At 42.1% G+C, this 26,888-nt stretch overlaps 1 protein-coding gene across 13 annotated transcripts in view; it reads left to right on the forward strand.

The window, feature by feature from the left end:
• EML6 (EMAP like 6) overlaps positions 1 to 26,888 on the forward strand; it is a 268,042-nt gene that overhangs the window by 12,491 nt on the left and 228,663 nt on the right. Inside the window, exon 1 of one of the 13 annotated variants that reach the window (XM_053245934.1) lies at positions 4,692 to 4,709. The exons of the other annotated variants lie outside the window; for them this stretch is intronic. The gene's annotated coding sequence lies outside the window, so the exon portion shown is untranslated. Of the gene's footprint in view, positions 1 to 4,691; positions 4,710 to 26,888 lie in introns of those variants that run through there. 13 annotated transcript variants of the gene reach the window in all.

A 26,888-nucleotide genomic window follows, 5' to 3' on the forward strand; every position in this document is an offset into this window, starting at 1 on the left:
ATTGTTTCTTACTGAAGGCAGTCTACTCGAGCCTATGCCTAAACTGAGAGTTGAGTCCAGATCACACTCCAAATCATACTGCTTTTCTTTAGTAGAACTTTTTGGTGTGTAAAGGCTTACACTGGCTTTGTTTTAAATGGATTCCTAATCTGAATGCAACCCCACCCTAGTTTCTCTTCCAAATACTCTTTCACATGTGTCTGTGGTACAAGAGCATGAGGGAAGCACAAATGTGCTTTTGTAATATCGCATATGAAAATGCTGCCTGTGTAGACCAGGTCTTGTTAATTCAATACAGTATGCAGATATTTGAAAGAATCTCATTTTCCACTTGCTGAACAAGCTGTGCCTCTTGAAATTCTGGAGCAGTTAATTTAGCTAGAGGTGGCTAGAAGATTTAACAGTAGTTACTTGTAGCAAAGGACGGTGCAAACAAGCCACCTTAATTTTAAAAAGCAATTTGCCATAAATCTAATCATTCACATACATGGGCTTCCCATTCTTTTTTCTGAAAGGGAACTCTTCAGTGTATACCTCCATAGTCTTGATTATGCCCTCATAGTGTTTCCCTTAATATAAGAATGACTATCTACTCCAGCACTTGTTTCCACTAGATGGTCATCCAGAAGACCTGGGAAGCTTAGAAGCAGGATATGATGATAGTCATCCCCTGCTGTTTGCTGCTGGCCTCTGGTGCTCTGAATATGTGGGTTCAATTTTTAGGTCTCGGAGCCAATGCCCCTTGATAGACATTCCATTCACTGATGGGCTTGGAAAACTTCAGTATGCCAACAACTGCAGCTGTAGCCACACATTTATAATAATACAAGATCTCAAATAACAGGATTCATTTTTAGAAGTCCATGCCATGAGTCAAACTAGGTGTTCCTTTAAGCACACGAATGGGACAGGTGTACCTGTTCTTCATTCAATAAACAGTATCCAGATCAGGCTGTCCCACTAATCAGGACCGTGGCGAGAGTGGGGGTTAACTCTCTGCTCCTGTCATGGTCCCAGTCTGGATTGGGCCCCTATGTTTGCTGTTTGACCTTCGAAAAAAGCTTCTATTGATGCCACTGAGAGCCTTTTTCAGGAAAAATGGCTGTGGGGAGTCGGTTCTGATCTAGATTGGGATAGCTGGGGCGGAGCAGAGTGCTAGCAAACCCTCTGCCCCATACCATGCTCTCAGTCTGTGATCCCCGATCCAGCTGCTGTTTATTGAATAAAAATCAAGCACACTAGCTCCAATCATGTGCTTAAAACAACATCTACCTTGACCCAAGATGTGAGCATCCTGATCCAATGTCATTCAGGAGTTCTGATGAATTCTGTGAGGTTTATTTCTCTGCAAGTGTGAATAGGATTGCAGGTTTAGTCTCCCTTTTGTGCAATAATTCAGTTGATTTTTCTGACACCCAGAAAGTTCTAGAAAACAGTTTATTGAAACAGGTTACCGAAGCCAAAGACAGAAGGGACTCTGCAGAAGCCTCTAGTAAAGCAGTGCTCTCAAGGCTCTTGAAATGGTTTGGGTTCCATTTGTTCATTTCAGTGAACTCTTTGCTAGCACATTCTCAACTGCTCCCCTAACTCTTCTGTTCCACTTACTGGAGCTGCCCTGTTTTTTCTTCCCATTACTTCCACACAGTTACTCCAGTGGGCTGTTGTGCTGACCTCTGTTTGCTTTATTTGTACTTCTGTTCACATGGTTACCAAGGTTAAAGTGAGAAACAAAATTAGGCATGCTCACTTCCTGCAGATGTGATGACAATTTGAGAACTTGGATAAAATACCAAAAGGTGCTGAGCTGGGACGGAACAAGGCACAAGACCAACACCTGCAAACTGTCTTTGCATTGTTTACTTTTACTGGATATTAATAAAAACACATTTCATAACATTTAAAAGATGTCAAAACTACCTATGTGAAACATTTTACAAATCATACTGGTCCATCCTTAAATCCGATCTATCCCAGGAACCCTGTTTTGATTTTCAAGATTTATTTCTGCAGATCTGTTTGATATAGTAAAATATGGTAGTAATATCCATGTGGACCAACTATGCGTGCTGATCTTGGTTTCAGCTGATGCAAATTTGGTTGACTTTAAGATACAATCATACATCAATGCATTTATTAATTTTGTTGTGAAATTATTTGTCTTAGGTATATTAAAACCATACAGTAAACTTGCTAACCAACCATATAAGTAAGACAGGGTGAAACTTGATAAGAATGTAGGATTTGGCAGATCCTAAATATGTTGATTTATACATTGCGTCACAATGGCAGGAGATATATCAGTGGCTGAGATGATATTATTCTCTCTCTATTTCTCATGGCAAAATGGTGGAGTTTAGGGTTGTGTGAGTGCAGTGCGGCTTCATTTCAGTTGTAGCATTGAATATCTCAGCAGGCAGAAACCATATTGGAGAGTGCCTGATCTTGCTCTCTTGACACAGATGTGAGAAAGAAACTCCATGCTTGAAGCAATGTCACATTTTGATGGGTTCATAGATGAAATTTCACAGGAAAAGCTTCGAAATAGTCAGAAAATGGAGTTAAACTTTTGCGTTGGATTGACTGTGTACAATACCCTTTTTCCTTTGAGACATTGGGCTGTATTCTGCACAGTCTCCCGTCAATGCTAAGGACAGCCTGGGCTTCTGTGCAACTTCAAAAGGCAGCCTCAGTGGTGTAATGATGGGGGGGGGGCTGATGTGGAACATATGCTTTTGTTCTTTTAGATGGCAGGTAAAGACCTTTTTGTTCACCCAGGCCTTTTAAATTTGGGTTTTTTAATTCAGGCTTTTCGATTTTCTGATTTTTAACTAATTTTAAAATGAGTTTTTAAGCTGCTTTGGATTGTATTTTGTTTTCACCTGTTTTTGTCTGTTATGATTTAATTTGTGTTTTAATCCTCTGTTGTGAGCCACCCAGAGAACAATTTGCTAAAGGGGCTAACAAATTTTTATTATTATTCAAAGCGTTTCCAGGCAGTAGCACATCACTCCTTTCCATGGTTTCCAAAGCTTCAAGCATCGAGTTTCTTTCTCACAACTGTGTCAAGAGTACAAAATCAGGTGTCCTCCAAAGCCTTGGAAGCACTTTAAAAAGGTGTTCTGCAGCACCCTAATCCCTACACTGTTGTACAGCAGTCCCAACAGGTCCCTATCATCAGTAGAGGGCTGACCATCACATTGCTCACTGGCTAGCAAAAAGTACACAAAACTGCTAACCAAAACTGAAAACAATGAAATTCTAGCCTTCTGAAGTTTTAGTTTTAAAATAATATTCTTTTGTCTCTTCCCTTCTTTTTGGCTTTCTTGTTGCACCCTTCAATTGTAATCAATTGCTGTCCTTCAGTTGTAATCAGCTGCTGTGGCTGTTTTCAGCTGCTGAAAGGACACTCTTTAGGGAAGTGAGAGAGAGACACTTTAAATCCTCAGAAAGTCTACTTGGAATTACATTCCCTCAGCCATTTCAGTTTCTTTTTTTTATTTGTCACTCGGACTGTCCAGTTTTTCTACAGTGTACTGAAGGTGACTTGCAACAAACCAAAATAATTAGAAAACATACCATGAGGAGCATTTCCCCCTCTTTCTAAAAATTGCTTCCACCATGAAAACCATTCTGTGAACTTTTTATTGAAAAGTGACATATAAATATTCTTAACCACTATCATCTCTTACACAAAGCAAAACATACACAGCAGAATAACCTTGCCCTCAGAAGCTTTCCACACTGCATGGAAAGTTATCTTAAGCATGTTTACCTGGAAGTCCCACTTCATTCAGTGGATCAATCTCCCTATTCTGGGTGCATAGGATTGCAGCCATACAGTGCAATTTTATCCCCAAGCAGTACCAGCTGAATTAGGATGGGGTTGCTATTCAGCCTCCTACAGCAGCACGGCTACAAGTTCTGTGAATGTAGTTCAGTTTTATGGCATAGTGACATAACTATGGTTATTTTATTTTTATTTGTTTACATTTTATATCCCGCTCTACCTCCAAGGAGCCTAGAGACTTATTACTACAGACTTAGGTTTCTCCTCACAACAACCCAGTGAAGTAGGTTAGGCTGAGAGAGAAGTGACTGGCCCAGAGTCACCCAGCTAGTTTCATGGCTGAGTGGGGATTTGAATTCTAGTCTCCCCGGTCCTAGTCCAGCACTCTAGCCACTACACCACGCTGGCTCTTCGTGCTATGTTGTCTTTGTGCTAAGTTAGTGTCATAAATACAACAGCATATGGGTAAGAATGGGTGGAGATGCAAGTATGGTGGGAGACCTGTGGCCAGCTTAGCTGGCCATCCTGTCCTCCCTAGTCTCCGGTTTAGGTCCTGCTGGCATAAAGCTAGGCAGCACAATTGCTGTTGTGTTGTGACACCCATTGGTGTCAGTGGAGAGCTGCATCTCAGCCATGTCACAAGATACGATCCCAATCAACTCTATAGCCAATTACCAGGAATGTATAGGCCTCTTCAAGGGAATGCAACTCATATATAAAGATGTACAGCATAGGGCTGCACTATTTCTGCCTCATGATTTTAGGATTTTTTGCACCTACGTGACCCTGACCGCCCATTGAGATTTTGGGGAGAGGTTCTTCTCTGTGTGCCTGTACCAGCCAAGGTTTGACTGCCATGCGCTTGGACACAGAGTCTTCTCTGTTGTTGCCCTAGAATTCAGACCCCGGTCCATTTCTCATGGTATTTTGGTTTTATTCTGCTGCACTTTTAACTTGGAATAACTATGTAGAGTTGGAGTTACCGTGTGATTGTTTAACAGTTTTACTGATTGTGTGTGCATTCTTGTTTGGCTGTTTTTCTGCTGATTTTATTCCATTTTTAAATGTGCCATGAGTCACTTTAGGGTTTGTGTGACAGAAAAGCACTGTATAAATAAACAGATGTCTGTATAAGTGTGGGCATGCCGGTTGGGACATTAGTGACAGGGAACTTTGCACAAAGCGGGTTCTCTACTTAAACATCAGCCAAGGCTAATTGGTTCCTTCTTTTTGACTGATGCTTTCTGTGCCTGGCTATTTTGGGACATTGGTATAGTTCAATTGGTGCCTTCCATGTGCATGACTAATGTGTGGACATTGTTGGGATTATATTGTTTGAGTGGCCATGGAGATGCTAGGGAAACTGTGGGAGTAGGTGTCATTGCTATATTCCTTTTTATAATGCTTCTGTGGCAATAGGAGCATATACTGTTGCAATAGGAGCATAGGATTTCAACTGGTTACACCAGTGTAAGCCCTAGTGCTGGCCATCTTAGTGCCCAATTAATGTTACTCAGCTGTTTTGAGATTTTCACTCTATTCCATTTCCTACATTCATGCTATGTCTAGTGGCTGATGGTGTGATTATTGAATATAAATGTTTATAAGCTTGTTATGGTTTTCTCCAAATGAAAGGCCATAGTGCCAGGTATAACTTACTACTGAAAAAACACAGCACTGAGAGATACAGAAGGGCTATTTCTGGGGAAGTGTGATATGTGATGTAATATGCTTTTTGAAAAGGGAAACCAGTTTAAAGTCCTTGGACTTGCTTTGACCTTTTGAAAGTCTCAGGTAATATGTCTATTGTCCCATAATTTGTAATACCCAGATCGCCTCCTTGTTTAAAATCAAAGTGGCAAACAGGCACTCCATCTACCCCTAAGAGCTTTCCGCTCCAAAGACAGGCTAACTATATCTATCCATGATTTTTTTTTTTTTTTAAAAATACATTTAGCTGAGAATAGAATATTATGCTACTAGTACTAAGTTGATCCTGTGATTGTGTAGTGCTATTTATTTATTTATTTATTTATTCATTCATTCATCAAAAGAACAGAAGTATAATGGGCAAAACATTTTGGCTTCAAAGGCAGAAGCTGAAACATCTTTCCTGTTATATATCTGTTCTTCTAATCAATCAGTTTTTACTATTCTTTTTTATTAACTGCATCCTTTGACGGTCCAAATAATACTTGTATGGAGTTCTCTTTGACGCTTTAAAAATTGTGTCATTCTGTCTATGGAGTGGAGAGGGTAGACACAGAGAATTTTTTCTCCCTCTCTTACAACACTAGAACCAGAGGTCACCCCATGAAACTGAAGGTCGGGAAATTTAGGACCAACAAGCGGAAGTACTTTTTCACACAGCACATAATTAATCTATGGAATTCTTTGCCACGAGATGTGGTGATGGCCACCAGCTTGGATGGCGTTAAAAGGGGCTTAGACAGATTCATGGTGAACAGGTCTATCAATGGCTACCTGTCTGGTGGCTGTGGGCCAGCCTCAGAGGCATGATGCCTCCTAATACCAGTTTCAGGGGAGCAGGAGAGAGGGCATGCACATACCTCTTGCCTGTGGGCTCCCCAGTGGCATCTGGTGGGCCACTGTGTGAAACAGGATGCTGGACTAGATGGGCCTTGTGCCTGATCTAGCAGGCTGTTCTTATATAAGCTTCTTGGGCCTCCCTCTCATTAAATTCCCAGACCAAACCACAAAAGATAGAAACATGCCATTTGGCCGGTAGGTTCCAGACCTCACCCACACTACCAGAACAATAAAAAACTCCAGAAAAATCCATTAATTTCCTGGAAAACATGGAAAATCTCTCTCCTATTGGAAAATGATGCCTCCTGAAAACTTTGGCAGTTTTCTTGGGTACCTTTACAGGCAGGATGTCTGCACATTCACAGAATGATGAAGTAACAGACAAGCTATATTGTTTCAGTTCTCTGGGTTTCTATCCATGTTGGAGAGAAAAACTCACAAAACTCACTTGAGAAATCACAAAAGCACAAAACAAATTTACACTAGAGTTCTTCCTTTGTCTGTCTCATTCTGTCTCCTAGAATCTATCTTTTTAGGGGGTCTTGAAAGCAACAGTATTACATGCTCAAAACAAAGGTCTTCTGGTCATCAACTAGCAAGGAGTGAGGGGAGAGTGCACTGTCATTTTGTGGTACAGGAGTAATGCTTGAAAACTGCAAGCCTCTGTGTGTGTGTGTGTGTGTGTGTGTGTGTGTGTGTGTGTGCACGCCCCATTCGCACATGACAGGAAACTGGAGTTGACAGGTTGAATTTCTTGCACTGTGGTTCAGACACAAAAGTAACCTGAGGCTTCCCTCTCCAAACCCCAGTTTGAACCTTAGGTTTGTAGTGAGTTTCGCTGCTCCATCCTACCTGAGGTTTCCTTTGGGGTTTTTTTTAATGTCCAAATGCTGCAGCGAGCTCTAAGCAGAGTTGAAGGAGGAAGCTCCTCCCTCACTCTGGCTGTGATTGGCTGCTAGAGCTGTCCTTCATTCCAGAAGGAAGCCCACGCAGCCTGTTCCCCCACCCATGCAGCCTGTTCCCCCTCCTTTCTGCAGTCTCCAGGAAGACTGCAAAAAGTCGGGTCCTGGCAATTACATCTGAATGCGGTCAAGTAACTTGGGGGTGGGGGTGGGTGGGACCGCGAGTTCATTGGATCCTCTGTTCCATGTTACGTGCTAATGCGGCTATATCTGTGTGTCTGTAGCTTGTTAGGAAAAGGCTCTTAGATCACAGCATTTGGAGTGTGTGTGTGTGTGTGTGTGTGTGTGTGTGTGTGTGTGTATTAACCCCTGCTCCCAAGGGTTGCTGCCCACTTGACGAGGTCATCTGATGGGGCTCTGCTCCAGGTGCTGACAATAAGGGAGGCTCGGTTGTCATGCACGCGGGACAGGGCCTTCTCTGTTGCTGCCCCAAGACTCTGGAATGCTCTCCCAGTGACTATTTGCTTCTCGGTCTCCATCACAGCTTTTAGAAAGAGTATAAAATCTTGGCTTTTCGCCCAGGCTTTTATTTGATTGCCTTTGCCTCTTTGTACTCTGTATTGCTTTTATACTTTTGTTTTAAATTATTAATCAGATTTGTTTTATATTTTAATTTTGTCTTTTTTTTACAATCTTGCTTTTAAATTTTGCTGTAAACCGCCTTGGGATTGTTTTGATGAAAGGCGGTATATAAATTTAACAATAAATAAATAAAGTGCTGCCCACTTTCACATCTGTTACAGGTATAGTCTTTCCTCTTCAACAAGAATAAACGGCTGTATGCAAAGTATACGTTGCTGGCCTGTCAGCTATACAGAACCGATTCTATCTGATAAACTATTTTTGCATCCACTTCTTGATATATATTCTCTTTTATATAACATCCTTCTGCCGCTGAACCTGTAGTTCTTTAGAAATGTACATGGTCTAGGATGTGCACAAATAACAGCCCGTTGCATGTTAATTACAGGGTAATTTACAATATGAGGCTGTGTTAAAAGTCAGTGAAGAATAAGTCATAAGTAACAGCTCCCAACTCAGGACATTTTCAGCTTCTTTGCCAAGGAAGGTTCTTTTGTATGCATATAACCCATTTATACTTGCAAAGAAAGAGATGAATGATTAATTATTCCAGGTCTCTGATATTTCAAATTTGCAATTAGAATATCAGTTTCTAACCTGCAGTTAAGTCCATTGTAGGTTTTATGGTGGCCTGACATATTTTTCAAAGGATACGTCTAACAAATTGTAAGAAGACTGTCAAGATCATTGAGAACTGGAGTCAGCTACCAATTAATAGTACCGGTACTGGCCATATTCCATTGCCTTATGTCCTTATTCTAATTATTTTATGAACATTATTCTGCTGGAGAATTTGAGCTAGGGATGTGCCTGAATCGCGGTTTGAGCACTTTTAGGGAAACTGGACCAGAAACTATAAGGAGGAGGAGGACAGGTCCTTACCATCTCTCTGCCAACCCATACAGCTTCTTGCTGGGGCAGCACCAGCACCAGGGTTCAAACCGTGCTTTGAAATGCGGTTTAGGGTCGATGACAGGTTAGGTAATATATTTGTGTTTTTGCAGTGCACGGTAAACAAAAGGCTTAATTTCATTCTCAACACATTATTTCCAAATATTACCAAAAATTCATGGAGAAAAGGTCGGTCTGTCAGTCAGTGGCTATAAGGCTACAATCTTATACACATTGACCTTTGAATATGTCTCAGTGAAATATGTGGCTTACCTCTGAGTAGACATGCCTAGAATTGAGCTGTTAGTCATAACTAGCTTTTTGTTCTGATTTTGTGACTGTTGTTAGTCATAACTAGCTTTTTGGTCTGTTGTGATTTAATGTGTTATATGTTTTTGTCTCATGTTTTAATGTTGTGTTGTAAGCCACCCAGAGAACAATTTGTTACGGGGAGGCTAACAAAGATGATGATGATGATGATTAATAGTAAACCTTCCTGTTCAGAGGCAATCTTCTACTGAATGCCACTTGTTGGGGATTAAAGCAGATGAGGGGGATTGTTCAAGCCCTGCATGTGGGCTTCCTAACGGCATCTTTCCACTGCTGGAAGCAGGATGCTACTAGACTAGATGGACCTTATCCAGCAAAACTCTTCTTAAGTTCTCTGTAGTATTAAGATGTTGTGCTAAAATGTATTTCCCTGTTCCTTTTGCTTCATTTTTTGGACAAAACCTAACATTTGTGTAATGCATACGTATTATTTATTTATTTATTTATTTATCACATTTCTATACCACCAGATATGTACATCTCTAGGCGGTGTACAGAATTTAAAATATTTAAAAGTTACAAATTGAAATACATGACAATAAAAACCATAGAATAAAATAGATATTAAAACAAGTTTTAAAATTATTCAAATTAATCCTAATTAAAAGCCTGCAAAAACAGGAGAGTCTAGAGGTTCTTTCTGAAAACAAACAGAGAAGGAAATGCTCTTATTTCAGTAGGGAGCTTATTCCAAAGCCCTGGGACAGCCACAGAGAAAGCCCAGTTGTGGGTCGCTACCAAATGAGCTGGTGGCATCTGTAACTGCACCTCTCCAGAAGATCTTAACAGGTGGCAGGGTTTATGTAAAAGGACTTCCATCATAAAATAACTGGCAAAGCTTCTACTAGTTTTAGTGGGGTTGATATTTCAATGATAATGTCAGAGTTTAAGAAAAATGAAATGAATTTTTAGCATGATATTATAAGAAGCACATTTTCAGACCCATGGAAATAGTTCCCCTCATATCAGTGTTACAGCTGTAGACAATGTCTGATATGCTTAGAATACATTCCTTTATTCTATAATTGGGATGGTTATAGCACTTTATCAAAAGTGTAGTACTTTGTGCAGAATATACCACTATTGTATTTTGTTTCTTCTATACAAAGAACAGGAACAAGTTTTCAATTGAGACAGTATTTGATGTAATCCATTATTTTTATCAGTATAGCAGCTGTAAAAATGAAAGGCTTTTAGAAGCATGGGCTATATCCACTGCAGCACCCCTTCATGTATACTGGGGCTATGTATAAACCAGCCCAGTATAATAATTTCTTGTAAGGCACCATAGGTCACAACAAGCCCTTGTGTGGGAGGGTCATGGCCATGTGACAAAGCACTTGTTTTGCTCACAGAAGGTCACAAGTTCAACACTTGGCATTTCCAGGTGGGCTGAGAGAGATCCCCATCTGAAATTCAGTCTAGACACTTCTGAGCTAGAGGGACCAATGGTCAGAATCGGCAGAAGGCAGCTTCATATGTTTGAATGTATGAACCTTCCTGAGCTTTGACATCATCATCAGAGTCACTGCTCCGGGTTCTGCCTTTCCTGGAAACATCTGATAGGGAGTCAGGACTGGGCTCTTAAGCTATGGAGTGCCCTCTCCTTGGAAATCTGTCAGATCCTCTCTTTGGCCACCTTGGAAGGAGAGTTGGTCTTGTGATAGCAAGCATGAATGGTCTGCTTTGCTAAACTGGGTCTGCCTTGCTTGCATTTGAATGGGAGACCACATGTGAGCACAGTAAGATATTCCCATTAGGAGATGGGGCCGCTCTGGGAAGAGCATCTGCATACATGCATAAGAACATAAGAACAGCCCTGCAGGATCAGACACAAAGTCCATCTAGTCCAGCATCCAGTTTCATGCAGTGGCCCAACAGATGCCTCTGGGGAGCCCACAGGCAAGAGGTATGTACATGCCCTCTCTCCTGCTATTGCTCCCCTGCAACTGGTATTGAGAGGCATCGTGCCTCTGAGGCTGGAGATGGCCCACAGCCATCAGACTAGTAGCCATTGATAGACCTGTCCTCCATGAATCTGTCTAAGCCCCTTTTAATGTCATCCAAGCTGGTGGCCATCGCCACATCGCATGGCAAGGAGTTCCATAGACTAATTATGCACTGTGTAAAAATGTACTTCCTCCTGTCAGAGCAAAATTTCCCAACCTTCAGTTTCATGGAGTGACCCCTGGTTCTAGTGTTGTGAGCGAGGGAGAAAAATTTCTCTCTGTCCACCCTTTGTGCTCCATGATTCATTTTATATACCTTGATCATAGCTCCCCTTAGTTGCCTCTTTTCCAAGGTAAAGAGCCTCAGATGCTCTAACCTAGCCTCATAAGGAAGGTATTCCAGGCCCCTGATCATTTTGGTTGCCCTCTTCTTCACCTTTTCCAGTTCTACAATATCTTTCTTAAGATATGGTGACCAAAGCTGTATGCATTACTCCAGCTGTGGCCACACCACAGATTTGTTTCACAGACGACACATTCAATGAGCTGTCCACCACGACCCCAAGATCTCTCTCGTGGTCAGTCACCGACATCTCAGATCCCATCAGCATATATGCGAAGTTGGTGTTTTTTGCTCCAATGTGCATCACTTTACACTTGCTTACACTGAACTGCATTTACCATCTTGTCGCCCACTCCCCCAGTTTGGAGAGATCTTTTTGGAGTTCCTCACAATCCATTGTGGATTTCACTACCCTAAATAGCTTAGTGACATCTGCAAATTTGGCCACCGCTGGTCACCCCAACTTATAGATTGTTTATGAAAAAATTAAAGAAGGCATACAGAAGGTTTCTATGGGGAGAGCTGGTCTTGTGGTAGCAAGCATGACTTGTCCCCTTAGCTAAGCAGGGTCTGCCCTGGTTGCATATAAATGGGAGACTAGAAGTGTGAGCACTAGAAGATATTCTCCTCAGGGGTGGAGCCGCTCTGGGGAGAGTATTTAGGTTCCAGGTTCCCTCCCTGTCTTCTCCAAGATAGGGCTCCTTCCTGGAACCTTGGAAAAGCCGCTGCCAGTCTGTGTAGACAATACTAAGCTAGATGAACCAATGGTCTGACTCAGTATATGGCAGCTGCCTATATTCACTGCAAAGTTGAAATTTTTCTGTTCTGTAATGTTTACCCTGGTGCTTTTATCCATTGTGCAACTATCATTCTCCTCCTGGTTTATGTTTCTGCTTGTTTTAATGGTTGTCTTAATTTTAATGATTACTTTAATTTATTTATTTTACTTTTATACTGCCCCATCTGTTAGCTCTGAGTGATTTACAATAAATAAATCAAAAACATCACAATCAAGTAAAAACAGTTATACAATCAAAAACTAAAACAATATAAAACAGTTTAATCCCTGGAAGGCCAGACTAAACAAGTAAGCCTTAAGGGCTCTCTTGAAGGCCAATAATGTGGTTATGCCTTGGATTTTTGCAGGGAGCGCATTCCACAGCTTAGGAGCAGCTGCAGAGACAGCCTGATCCCAAGTCGCCACCAGATGACAGTGTGGGGCAGGGGTGGGGGGAGACAAACACTCTGCCCTTGGTGTAGATAGAAAATAGTGGGAAGAGCCAGCACAAAAGCAGCTAGGTGTAGGCACCAAGATATGACACTGCATACAATTCACTGCAAAGATCAATGGAAGCTAGCTGGGAACGAGCCCTTCATTTGGAAATACCTTTAGACTTCATCTGCATTAACCCAAAGAAACTCATATTCTTCATGATGTTCTGTCACTTTGCAGCTGGTTATGTAAAACACAGACTTGAGTGGATTAGCTTTGCAGGCAACAATTGTTTGTTTCTTTTTAGATTAATTTCCTCTCATGGAGTTGGGCCTGCCCTAGTAGGGTATCTATATCCCCTCATATAGGCAAGACCTGCAGTGATTTCATACAGACCAACGTTACCTAGTTGCCAGTTTTAAATCTTCGTCCCAGACCACTGATACAGTGTTGGAAGAAACCCCAGTTGTAGTCTCCTCTTATACCCCATCTCCTTTTTCTCTCAAAGCGGCTCTCTAAGGCACTTCATCCTTCATTTAAAGCAGTATCGTGTTTAACCTCTTATCCCAGCAGTGGCCCAGCTCCAATGTGAACAGAGTGTGTACCCTAAAATGTGCTCAGGCATACTGGGTTTCTTGGCAGAACATTCAGTGTGTGCCACATATTTCCTGAAGGTTGTAAGTTTGATAACCACTGGCTTGGAGAGTGGGGAAGCTGGTAAGGAGAGCTGGCATAATATTTCTGTATTAATTAGCAACAAGAAGGAAATAGGGGGAAGAAGAACAAGAACAAAAATGTATATACCGCTTTTCAACAAAAGTTTCCAAAGTGGTTTACATAGAGAAATAACAAATGGCTCCCTGTCCCCAAAACAGATGGCTCCCTGTCCCCAAAGGGCTCGCAGTCTAAAAAGAAACATAAGATTGACACCAGCAACAGTCACTGGAGGGATGCTATGCTGGGGGTGGATAGGGCCAGTTACTAAATAAAGAGAATCACTGTGTTAAAAAGGTGCCTCTTTGCCCAGTTAGCGGGGTGATTGATTAAGTGCGGTCAAGTCAGTGTTGACTCTCAGCGACCACATAAATAGATTCTCAACAGGATGATCTGTCTTCAACTTGGCCTTTAAGGTCTTTCAGTGGTGCATTCATTGCTGTTGTAATCGAGTCCATCCACCTTGCTGCTGCTGGTCGTCGTCTTCTTCTCTTTCCTTCAGCTTTCCCCAGCATTATGGACTTCTCAAGGGAGCTGGGTCTTTGCATAATGTGTCCAAAGTATGATAGTTTGAGCCTGGTCATTTGTGCCTCGAGTGAAAATTCTAGATTGATTTGTTCTATGATCCATTTGTTTGTTTTGCTGGCTGTCCATGGTATCCTCAAAAGTCTTCTCCAGCACCAAAGTTCAAAAGCGTCAATACTTTTTCGATCTTGCTTCTTTTAAGTCCAGCTTTTGCATCCATAGAGTGTCACAGGGGAAATCCATAGAGTGTCAAGGGTGCATGCTTTTTATTTACTGCTGTTAAATGTGCCAGTTCATGAAATGTGTTGAAGTGCAGGCTCCCAGCTTGAGAGACAGGTATGTTACTTGCTTATTTTAATCTGTGTAACAGTACCACTTTCCTTTCAGCTGGTCAACTGTATTTCTTTCTGAGTTCTCTTTCTGAAGTAAATCTAGCATAGGATTTTTTTCGTCCACTCAGCCAGCTAAAGAGTCTCTTCTCCTACAGATAAGCACATCAAAGAGAATTATCTGTGTGCTCTTGTGGGATAATGGTCTTTAAATCACAACTATGGAAAATGCTTGGTTTTGAAGTATCCCCCACTCCATGTGCCTGTTTTATATTGTGTCTCTAAATATTAACAGCAGCTATCAGTTTGGTTTCTCTGTTTTCCACTTTTACATTAATAGTAGCAGATGTACAAGCTATGCATATAATATTCCTCCCTTAGCAGAGGGGAAACAACTTCCCTATCCAGCCACAGAACTGCATCTTTCCTGTGGCTGTTGCTGGTGCCTAACGTGTTTATTTTTGTATTGTGAACCCTTTGGGGACAGAAAATCATCATTTTTTTAGCCCACTTTCCAGTAGGCTTATAAGATCACCAGGCATTCTGTATGTGTGTCAATCTGTGTGTCTGTGTCCTCTTCATCAACTTGGCAATTCCTGAGCCAGTATGAACCAAATTGGGTACACTCGTAGGGACACCTCAGTGGTTTAATTTGTGCTTATGTTATCCACCCCAATTCAAGATGGCAGATGTGTAAACATTTGAGGCACCAGTGTCCTAACTTGTGAACTGCCTAACCAGGGCCTAGCTGTAGGGACACATAAGGATGCCTCAGTGGCATAGTTTGTGATGATGTCATCCACCTTGACTCAAGATGACAGATGCATGGACGTTTGAGGTGCAAGCAGACTTACTTGTGAACTGCTTAACTCATTTGGACCCAATTTAATCCAGTTGTAGAGATAGTGAAAGGAAAGTAGGCAGATTAGTTCTTACTAGAACAACTTGCCTATGTAAACCACTTTGAGAACTTGCTTGAAAAGTGGTATATAAATTCTTAATAATAATAAACCTCATTACTGCATTTCTGAACATGTAGTACTCATAGTTTCTGTTTAAATGTCATTATGAGTTTTCAAAATGTCAGATTCTGTCAGATTGCACTGAAGTGATCAGAAAATTGTCATTCAATGTTTAATGTCAGGAGTTAAACCAAGTTAAATTTACTGTAGAATGTATGCACAATATGGAGATAATTGTTTATTATCCAAAAATATGTATAAGGCACAAACTGTTCAGAAATGATTACACAAGAGTAGTGGATGAACATCAACCTGGTAGACCAGTATACAAACACAGTAAGGCTATGCTCTTTACCATAAGGAATGTCTATGGTGGAATCAAAAAGATTGTCCGTCAGTGGAATAAATGTGTCAGGATAGGAGGTGGTTACACTGAAAAACAGTAGGCTCTTTCATACAACCACCATTAGGGAAGGAGGAGTGCCTGGCCAGGGTAGGAGAGCTGTGCACTCTCCCTATTGGTGGTCATGTGCACACAAACATCCAAGTAGGAGGCAGGAAAGTGATCGTGTTTAAGGCGGAAGCTGGCTAAGATGGGTGTGCCCTACCCAGATTGCATCCCCAGCATTCTACCCTATCCATCCCCAGCAACAGTACCTCCAGTGACTGTTGCTGGTGTCTGTCATGTTTCTTTTTAGATTGTGAGTCCTTTGGGGACAGGGATCCATCTTATTTATTTGTTGTTTCTCTGTGTAACACTTATTAACTAACAAACAGCTTCCAGTTGAACAGAAAGGAAATTGCCCGAACACCAGAGGCACAAAAGACCAGCTGCTGATTGACAAAATGATTTTAGAAAATTGCAAGAGAAGAAAAACCAATCTAAGTGTTGCATGGATTGACTACAAGAAAGCCTTTGATTCATTGCCTCATACATGGATACTAAAATGTTTAGAAACAACTGGTGTCAGCAAAAACATTCAGATATTTATAAAAAAAGCAATGAGCATGTAGAGTACACAGTTAACAATCAATGGCGAGACACTTGGACAGGTTAGCATTAGAAGAGGCATTTTCCAAGGGGACTCACTATCCCCTCTGTTGTTTGTAATCGCCATGACCCCACTTTCACAAATACTAAACAAAACAGGCCTCGGATACCAAACATCTAAAACATCAAGTAAAATCAACCATCTGCTGTACATGGATGATCTGAAGTTGTATGGAAAGTCCCAGTCAGAAATCGAATCACTGCTAAACACTGTCCGTATATTCAGTAGCGATATAGCAATGGAGTTTGGACTAGACAAGTGTGCTGCATTACTAATGAACAGAGGGAAAATAACAAAAACAGAAGGAATAGAACTGCCCAGTGGAAGCAAGATCAAGAACCTGGAAGAGAAAGAACATTACAAATACCTGGGCATTCTCCAGGCTGATAACATCGCACACACTGAAGTTAAAAGAAAAATGGGAAGTGAATACATCAGGAGAGTTAGAAAAATCCTCAAGTCCAAACTCAATGGCGGGAACACCATACAAGCCATAAACACCTGGGCTATATACCTATTATCAGATACACTGCAGGAATAATAGACTGGACCCAGGCAGAGATAGAGACGCTAGATCGTAAGACCAGGAAAATCATGACCATAAATCATGCTCTGCACCCCCGCAGTGATGTCGATAGGCTCTACCTCCCTCGCAGCTCAGGTGGAAGAGGAATGCTGCAATTCCATCAAACAGTAGAGGAGGAGAAAAGAGGCCTTGAAGAATATATCAAGGACAGTGAAGAAGATGCACTTCAAATGGTCAATAATGCCAAACTATTCAACACCAATGAAACAAAGCAGGCCTACAAGAAAGAACAAGTCAAGAACCGAGCAGAAAAATGGAAAAATAAGCCACTGCATGGCCAATATTTGCACACTATAAGTGGAAAACTATAAGTGGAAAATCAGACATCACCAAGACCTGGCAATGGCTTAAGAATGGCAACTTGAAGAAAAAAACAGAGGTTTTAATACTGGCAGCACAAGAACAGGCACTAAGAACAAATGCAATAAGAGCAAAAGTCGAAAAATCCACCACAAACAGCAAGTGCCGCCTTTGTAAAAAAACAGATGAAACCATGGACAACCTAATCAGCTGTTGTAAAAAGATAGCACAGACTGGCTACAAACAAAGGCATGACAAGGTAGCAGGGATGATACACTGGAACATCTGCAAAAAATACAAGCTAGCTGTAGCCAAACATTGGTGGGACCATAAAATTGAAAAAGTTGAAGAAAATGAAGATGTAAAAATATTATGGGACTTCCGACTACAAACAGACAAACATCTGCCACACAATACACCAGATATCACTGTAGTGGAGAAGAAAGAAAAACAAGTCAAAATAATCGACATAGCAATACCAGGGGATAGCAGAATAGAAGAAAAAGAAATAGAAAAAATCTCCAAATACAAAGATCTACAAATTGAAATTGAAAGGCCATGGCAGAAAAAGACCAAACTAATCCCAGTGGTAATTGTTGCCCTGGGTGCAGTTCCAACAGACCTTGAAGAGCACCTCAACACCATAGGGGCCACAGAAATCACTATCAGCCAGTTACAAAAAGCAGCTTTACTGGGAACAGCCTATATTCTGCGACAATACCTATAACAACAGCAACCACATTGACAATAAAATTCTGGCATCCCAGGTCCTTGGGAAGGACTCGATGTCTGGATAAAACAAACCAGTCAATAACACCTGTCTGACTATGTAAAATAATAATAATAATTAATAATACTATCGACCATAGTATCCTTCTGGAACGTCTGAGGGTGTTGGGGGTGGGAGGCACTGTTTTACAGTGGTTCCGCTCCTACTTCTTGGATAGATTTCAGATGGTGTCGATTGGAGATTGTTGCTCTTCAAAATCTGAGCTTAAGTATGGTGTTTTTCCAATGCTTTTTAACATCTACATGAAACCGCTGGGAGAGATCATCAGGGGATTTGGAGCTGGGTGTTACCAGTATGCTGATGACACCCAGATCTACTTCTCCATGTCAACTTCTTCAGGAGTTGGCATATCCTCCCTAAATGCCTGCTGGAAGCAGAAATGGGCTGGATGAGGGAGAATAAACTGAAGCTGAATCCAGATAAGATGGAGGTACTTACTGTGTGGGGTTGGAACTCTAGAGACGATTTTGATCTGCCTGTTCTAGATGGGGTCACACTTCCCCAAAAGGAACAGGTTCACAGTCTGGGAGTACTTCTGGATCAACATCTCTCCTTGGTTTCTCAGGTTGAGGCAGTGGCCAGGGATGCTTTTTATCGGCTTCGGCTGATATGCCAGCTGCGTCCGGTACATTTGTTGGTAACCTCCAGACTTGACTTCTGTAATGCGCTGTATGTGGGGCTGCCTTTGTACGTAGTCCGGATACTTCAATTGGTTCAGAATGCGGCATCCAGGCTGGTCTCTGGGTCATCTTGGAGAGACCACATTACTCCTTTGTTGATGGAGTTACACTGGCTGCCAATAGGTTTCCGGGCAAAATACAAAGTGCTAGTTATAACTTATAAAGCCCTAAACGGCTTAGGCCCTTGGTATTTAAGAGAGCGTCTTCTTCGCTATGAGCCCGACCGGCCACTGAGGTCACTTGAGGAGGTCCGTCTCACATTGCCACCAACTCGTTTGGTGGCTACACAGAGACGGGCTTTCTCGGCTGCTGCCCCGCGATTGTGGAATGCGCTCCCTGATGAGATACGGTCCTCCCCATCTCTGGCAATTTTCAAAAAACACCTGAAAACACATCTCTTCAACCAGGCTTTCTCAGCTTTTTAAAACTTGTTTTTAAATTCTTCTGATTATTTAATTGTTGTTTTACGATGTTTTTAATTGTTAGTTATTATTTTTATGCTGTATAATTTTTGTTTTAATTATTAACAGATTTTAATGGTGTTTTAATGTAAACTGCCCTGAACCTTTTGGAAGGCCGGTATAAAAGTTTTAAAAATAAATAAATAAAAATAAATAATAATAATGGAACAGCTTATATTCTGTGACGATGTCTATCATAATAACAGCAACAAGATTGATAATAAAATCCAGCCATCCCAGGTCCTTGGGAAGGACTCATTGTCTGGATAAAACAAACCAGTCAGTCAATAACGCCTGTCCGACTGTGTAAACAAAAATAATAATAATACCAAGCGTGGACGGAAAGCCATCCAACCCAGCTCTTGCCTTGCACATTTTATTTATTTATTTGATTTTTATACTGCCTCACCCAGATACCTCTAGGTGGTTCACAAAACAGATAAAAACAAAATGAATAACTCATTCAAAATAACATTAAAACAAGTTCAATCATTTCACATGATCATGCTCCCTGCCTCCTCCCTTGGTGCTCATGACTGCCAATCTGGAGCACACATGGCTCTCCTCCTGCTGCCCTAATGGTGGTCGTGTGAACAAGCCTACTGTATGTTCATGTTTCTGGAACAAAGTTTTGATGCTGTATTTAAATTCATCTTATTTGTTGACTCTCCTTTGTAACTTCACATACAGAATTCTGTCCAAAATGAAACCTGAGCAGTGACTTAACATATCATCTTTAAGATTACTCAGAAAAACTTGCATGTATAATTGCATGTATAACCATGACACCATGGTTTTCTCTGCTTGGTGATTTTGAAGGAGGCACTCTTAGTCCATAGAACCTGATGACTTTGTCTGGGACTTTCCATGCCCATCTAACCACTGGTAATGACTCTGATAGGACAAAAGCTGCTATGCCATCTGTATGGAAGGGCCTAACTTTGAACCTGGCAAAAAAGGGGTGTTGCATGATCTACTCCCCCCACCCCCAACGTGAAGCTATCTTATAGTGAGTCAGGCCTTCAGTCCATGTCATTCCTCTGGTTGGAATTAGTTTTCCAGTACCGCAGGCAGGCGTCCTTCCCAGCAATGCTACCTTTCAACTGGAGACGGTGTGGTTTAAACCTGGGGCTTCCTATGTGCAAAGCAAAGCGTGTGCTCTACCACTCAGTTACTGGATCTTTCTCCATTACTTTAAGCCCACATGTCAATTTTAGCAGACTGCTATGAACCCTGAGTGTGTGAAACTATTGCTTGGCTATGCCCTGAGAGGTCTAATTGTGTAGAGCCAGTGTCAGCTCTTTATGCTAGTGTGGACATTGAATCCCATTGCCTTGCAGATGGGTCATTAGGAGAGAAGGTTAATTAGATTAAAGATGAGTTATTAGTGCTGCTGACTCAGATTCTTACACAAGTACTAACAAAGTCAGACTTTCCTTTTTGTTGTGATTCAATATTTGGTATATTCCAGTTATATGACATTCTCACTACTGTACAGCAGTCAAGTACACAACGCCTTCAGTCACTACAGCATTTGACACACTCAAATCTGGCATTCTTCCCAAAGAGAGGATACAAGGGTGTCAAGTCCTTTTAAGGTCTTGGTCATTTCAGTGGAAAATTAGAGCCAATTAGATGTTTGTAGGAATGCGTTTTAAAGAGATGTGCTTCCAACAGAAAATGCTTCTCCTTTTTCCTTTTTCATTCCCGCAAAAAGGGAAAAAAAAGAACAAAATACAGCTTAAAGGAAGGCTTGGTCATGGTCAGGAGGATCCCAAAGAGGAGGAGGTTAACTCTTTCCCCTCATGCCATTTTCCTGCCAAAACTGGCACCTCTGAAGCTCCTGCTCACCCCTGAAGTAGCTACTTGCAGCAAATTAGCCACTTTGAGGGAGTTATTTTTGGCAGGAAAGGGGCTCTAGGGAAACAGATTAACTCTCCCTCCCTGCATGCCAAGGGGTTGATCAGGATCAGGCCCCCATGGCTGTCTGTGTGTGTGTGTGTGTGAAGGATTCCCACTGTCTAATTTAAGCATGTACTTAATTCTCTCCTATTGATGTTAAAAGACCTTAATTATGTCTGAATTCTGCCCCGGCAATTTTAACTCAACCATACAGACATATACCCCCTCCCCCCAAAAAAGCCTAACGAATCTGCCTGAGCAGCCTGCCTATCTTTGTCATGTGTACTTATGTGTCACACGGTGAGTTGCACTGGTGAATCTAGCACAGAAGGGATTTTTGCTTGTCCTGTACAAGTGGCTTACTGTAAGGTTTGTACAGTCCTAATATGTTATCTGGCTATTTAATTTTCCGTGTGAAATAATGCTAGAAATGCATCTTGGGTGACAGTACAGCACTTTACAGACATTCCTTTAGTGGGAAGAAGGGACATTCATTCAACATGGGGTGGGAAGCAGCCCGGGAAGGAGAGCTGCCCAGAAGCTTTCTTCAGTCATTTCGCAACAGCCTCGTTGCACTGTACTGTCTGGGCTGCCTTTCACATTGCAGAGCCACCCCAGTGGGTCCCTAACATCAATGGAGGGCTGCCAGTAATGTTGGCCATTCATTTCATTTGTCCCATCTTTCCTTCAGAGATCTCAGGGCAGCGTGCATTGTTCTCTCCCTTCCCGCCATTTTCTCCTTGCATAAATCCTGTTAGGTCAGTTAGGCTTGTGATTGGCCCAAGGAAACCCAGGGAATTTCTTCACCAACTGGGGCTTTGAACTTGGATCTCTCCAGTTCTAGTCTGGCACTCTAACCACTGCACCACACTGCCTTGTGTAATGAACGCACACAATGAATATGAGTAATGGAACCTGCTGTTGTCATGCTCTAGCAGATCTTCACTCTGACCAAATTAATAACTGTAAAGGGCTAACTGAAAAATAAATTCCAAAATTAAGCCAGACTATACTGCTTTAGAACTGCTAGTGAATATGTATTCACAAATGCACAAGGAGGGAAGGAGCAAATGTTCTATCTGGCTGGAGAAAATTGTGCTAATAGGTTTTTTGCCCTGTTTAAAAACTGAACTGGAGAGCTGATGGAAGCAAGAATGACTAATGCTCTCTTTGATTTAGCGTTACAGAACCATTTGTTTAGAGCACTTACGTACTTGTAGAGGTCAAATCTTAATGGTGTCCCAAGCATGTCACGCATCAAAAGCTATAAAACATAGAAAGAAAAGGACTTTGTGGGAAAACCGAAGTGCTATTAAGGATGCCTAATGTACAAGATGAACCTGGCTTTTGCAAATGTATCTGATTATAGTTAGAACATGATGAGAAAAGCCGGCTAATGGTTGATCTGTCTTTTAGCAAACTGAGCAAACAAGTCATAGTACTTGACAAAATCCAATGAAGACCCAATGTGCCTCTCCATATTTTCCTTCTCTGGCTCGGAATGGGACAGATTAAGAATGAAACATATTTAAGATTAAGTACTTTGCACTGTATATTTCTGTAGCATACCCATTCTGAATTAGGTAATGCAAATATTATTTTAAAATATTATGGAACACATGGGGTAATTCTTACATCTGAAATACTGAGTCAATGGACACAAAAATAGTAACTGGCATCTTCTGCATCAATCAAATATTTGTGGAAAGTAGTTAATTTTCTAGCTGTGTCTTTGGGGGTGGGGGAGGAAGTTGCATTTCAGCTGGCCTGTCTTGCCAGCATCTTGTTGTCCTACTGTGTTTTTACCTCAGTTTAACTGAAAGTCCATTCCTGGAAATCTGAGTGTTGAAGCATTTCTCCCTAGTTGTACAAAAACGCTATACATTGTGGGTATAGTTATTTATAATTTAAAATGATTGGCCTTCAAGGGCTTTTCTTTTCAGATCAGGTTTAATTCTCATAACTGTTGTAACACAGTCGGTTGGACTTAGGCTGTGATCCAGAGGGCCAAGAGCTACAGAAAAACCAAATAGCATTTGTGCAGATCCATACAGGAATGTGCAACTCTTGCATAAATTATGTACATACTTCGTTATATGAAACATGTGGAACTGATTGTTTAGATCAGGGATTCTCAGACCTGGGATATTGTTGGACTACAACTCCCATGTTGGGCTAAATGCAACTTAGTTTTTGTAAATTGTGGACGAAGCAAGTCAAGTCATTTAATGGTACTAGAGAAAGACATGCTATTCTGGTAGCTCCAGGTCTTAACACTCACATCAATTTCGAAGGATGAATACAACTGAAGGAATCCTGGATGGGTGTGTGGCTGGAGGAGTCAGTCATGTGACTTGCCTCTGGGGGGCCCCCCAAGGCAGTGGGCCCCCAGTCTCCCCCTGCCCTATTAGAGTTACATCCCTGGCTCCTAGCCGCATCACAAACTCAGCTTAGAATTGCTACTCTTAGATCATTATCTTAAGGTCATTTAATGTGGGTTACTTACTTCTGAACACCTTTGTGTTTATAACTAAGACTCCGTTAGCCATGACTAAGTTCCATTGAAATTAATGGGACTTAAGTTAGCCATGACTAACTTAACAATGGGGCTTAGTCATGGCTATCCAGTCTGGATGTTGTCCAATATGATTGAGACCAGGGGTCTCAGAGGGAGGAGGAAGAATGCTGCTACCCACCCCTATCTATGGATAGGGGAGCTTGCAAGTGTGGCTAGGGCTTGCTTTGGGCAGGAGGCAGGGGTTAGTTTGAATGGAGAGATGCTTGCAAGGGCAGGCAGAGGGGTGGGTTTCAAGGACACATAAGCAGGCATTTCAATGTGGGCATGCCAAGCGCGCCCCAGGGTTAAGAATGAGGGCCATGGTTTGATGTTATGAAAATAGCCTTGGATTCACTCCCTCTCTCCTGCTCCTCCTCATGGACAGACACCTTCTGATTGCGGTTTGTAACAAATATAGACTGGGTTCATATGTAATTATGAAACTGGAGACTGGTGAACCCATGGATTCAATCTGAAACTGTGAATCGCGCTGCAGACATTCATCAAACTGCAGCCTGCCAGCCTCCAGTTCCAGGAGAACAGCCAGCAAGATACCCATCCCTGTGACTTTCCTCCATAGAGCAACCTGTCTCGATATAGAGCTCCAATGGCCTGACACTCTTGTGAGAGGACTCTCTGTGAGAAAAGGGGTTTTTCTGTCATCACAGATTATTAGAGATTGTGCCCAACACTCCTGTCCCTGCAGATGGTTCTTCCAATGAGCTGGAAGGGGGTGTCCCCATGGCCAGGAACTCTCTTGAGTAAGCGTGGCTTGCCCTGGGTTGGCATCCATCTTCATTACATAGGAGGAGGAAGGCTGGGTCCCATTTCCCCAACCTTTATGTGAAAAAAATAGAATTTGGCTACTCAAGAATCCTGGCTTGAGCCCTGGGAAACCCCACTACCTTCACCAAATGTCCCCACCCCATCCTGGTGCTATGTATGATGGGGTGCCCTGTTTATGTTGCCGCCTGGAGTGTTTGCACTGATTGATTGATTGATTTCTATACATCATTGTCACTTCTTGCTCGGGGAGCAAAGCGCTTTGTGCCCATCCTGTCAGTCCGTCCCCTTTCCCTCCTGCTTGCCAGGAGCTGGGGAGCAAGGGACAGAGTGGGAAGGCCCCTGTGGGACTTGAGAAGATGACAAGTCTGGGATGGGGCCTGGCGGTGTCCCTGTTGTCGGGCAACTCCATAGCTACATAGGTGACAGGAGGGGCGTGGCTGGTGCTCCAAGAGGCAGCCACCAAAAAGCACCTCGGACATGGAGCGGGTGTGTTCCCAAGAGCATCTGTGCTGCTGCCTCTATGACTGCAGTTTGAAAATCGGCATGAAACCCCAGTTTTGGTGGCATTCAAAGTTGGATGTAACACTTTGGCAGCCAAACTGGAGGTCTTGGCAGTGAACCTTTGGGCAACCCAAAGGTTCAAATTGGAGTTTGGTAAGGCAAACTGAAGGTTGCTTTTGCCACGAAATTGCAGTTTCACGTGTTTGGATGTACTGCAGTTCCAACCTCTGTTCTGTTTAACTCTAGTTTGGTGTTACGTATGGACCCAGCCAGTTTGCTGTTACATTCAAATGTGAGAAACTGTGGTTTGCACAAATCATATTTTGTTGGATTTAAACAAAATGGCAAGCTATGGTTTTCCACAAACCACTAACTGAAGTTTCTAACCTCTGTGACTGAGAAGAGGAGATGGAAGTGTGTGAGCCCAAGGCTTGTACCTGCCTGTAATGCCAAATCATTGTTCCGTGTTAGGTCTGAATAACCCCAGTGACTCAGATGATAGATATTGAAATAATTTTCTCTTGAAACATTGGATTGTCAGTCATGTTTATATCATACCAAATATAATTGTAGTGGAATAGGAGATCAGAGAAGCCAGGTTATAAATCAATGTATATATTTGGATTGTTCAGAATTTATTTTGTTGCTGGAATATTGCATTTCATATTTTCCTCATGGTGTCCTCCAGCTTTCTCTTTGAAACCATGGAACTCCTAATTGCCCTAAGGTAACTGCTCTCTTATCCTGTCAGTTAGCTTGGCATGATATATTTATACATAATGACAGTTCAGAGCACTAGATAGAAATGGCTCCTTATGCTCTTATTGTCCCTCTTCCATTTTGAATGTGAATTTTTATCCTAGACAAGCATAAAGAAAAAGAGAGATTGGAAACTGTAGGATCACTGCAAGTTACTGGGGTTATTTAGGCGCACAGGCAAAACCGGGCTAAGGAAGCCCAGCTCAGTTTTGCTGATGTGTGTGTACCTTTGGGAGCCAGTCAGTTCCCAGAAGTGGTATGGCAGCAAACCCACTTAAGGAGCCCACCACTTAGCCCAGGTTTTGGGCGCGAGGTGGGTGATTGAACAGCAGGGTGTGTTTTTCCTTTTGTTATTTTCCCATTCAATAGTGTGTAGGGAGTGGAATGAACAACTTTGCTTTAATGTTCAGGTCTAACCAGGGTGTAGTGGAGGGGGGACACGCAGGGAGGGAGAGCTGGTACTTCTTGGCTTCTCTAGCTGCTGGGGTGGGCATGGCCCCGGGGGCTATCATGGAGGGTACCTGCACTCCTGAATTTGCAACTACATCACTGGGTCTAACTAAACTAATCCACCAGTGCTGGATTTAGGCACAAGCTAAATACTCGTAAGCTACAGCTTAGGGCCTCACATTATGAGGGGCCTCTGAATACAGAAAATGGCTAAATTTCAAGTTTTCCGTCATTGGTTGCAAAAAACGGATTAAGGAAAATTTATAATTGAGAGTGTGTGCTTAATTTCCGTGATGATTTTGAGGTAGTGTTGTTTTAAGAGATAATGGTACATTTAGGAGGGAAACATCCTGATATGCAGAAGGAGATGGGGCAAAGGCATACAGAAGGCTGTAGGGGTGCTCAGTCTGTGGGTTAAAACAACAGAGTCCTGAACAGTTTGGTGGCTGGAACAGTACATAAAATGTGTATAAAACACAATTGTCATACATACATTTTGGTAAGTACAACATTGCCATTCTGTGTATCAGGGACATAGCAAGGTTGAAGTGGGCCCTGAGGAAGGAAGTGGAGATGGGGCCCCTTTCCTCCTTCTCTTCCCATCACCCACCCCAACCTACAGAATAACTATATTGACTTGCCAATGGGAAGCATTCTTGGCATGCCGTTTCTCTTACTCCTATGCAAATAATATCATACACTTTCCACACTGATCAAGGGAGAGCCAAGAGTGGGCTGTTTCCCATCAGGGGTGGGGGCTCATGGGCCCAGGGACGGACACACACACACACACACACACACACACACACACACACACACATTGCTTTTTCAATTTAGTAAGACTGAGCTGTGTAACTGATCATGTTTTTGTTCATTAGCATCTCTGAAATTTTAAAGTAAGAAATCATAATGTATTTTCAGTAGAAT

This window comes from Hemicordylus capensis, chromosome 1 (genome assembly GCF_027244095.1).
Source record: "Hemicordylus capensis ecotype Gifberg chromosome 1, rHemCap1.1.pri, whole genome shotgun sequence".
In the NCBI taxonomy this organism is placed as follows: Eukaryota; Metazoa; Chordata; class Lepidosauria; order Squamata; family Cordylidae; genus Hemicordylus; species Hemicordylus capensis.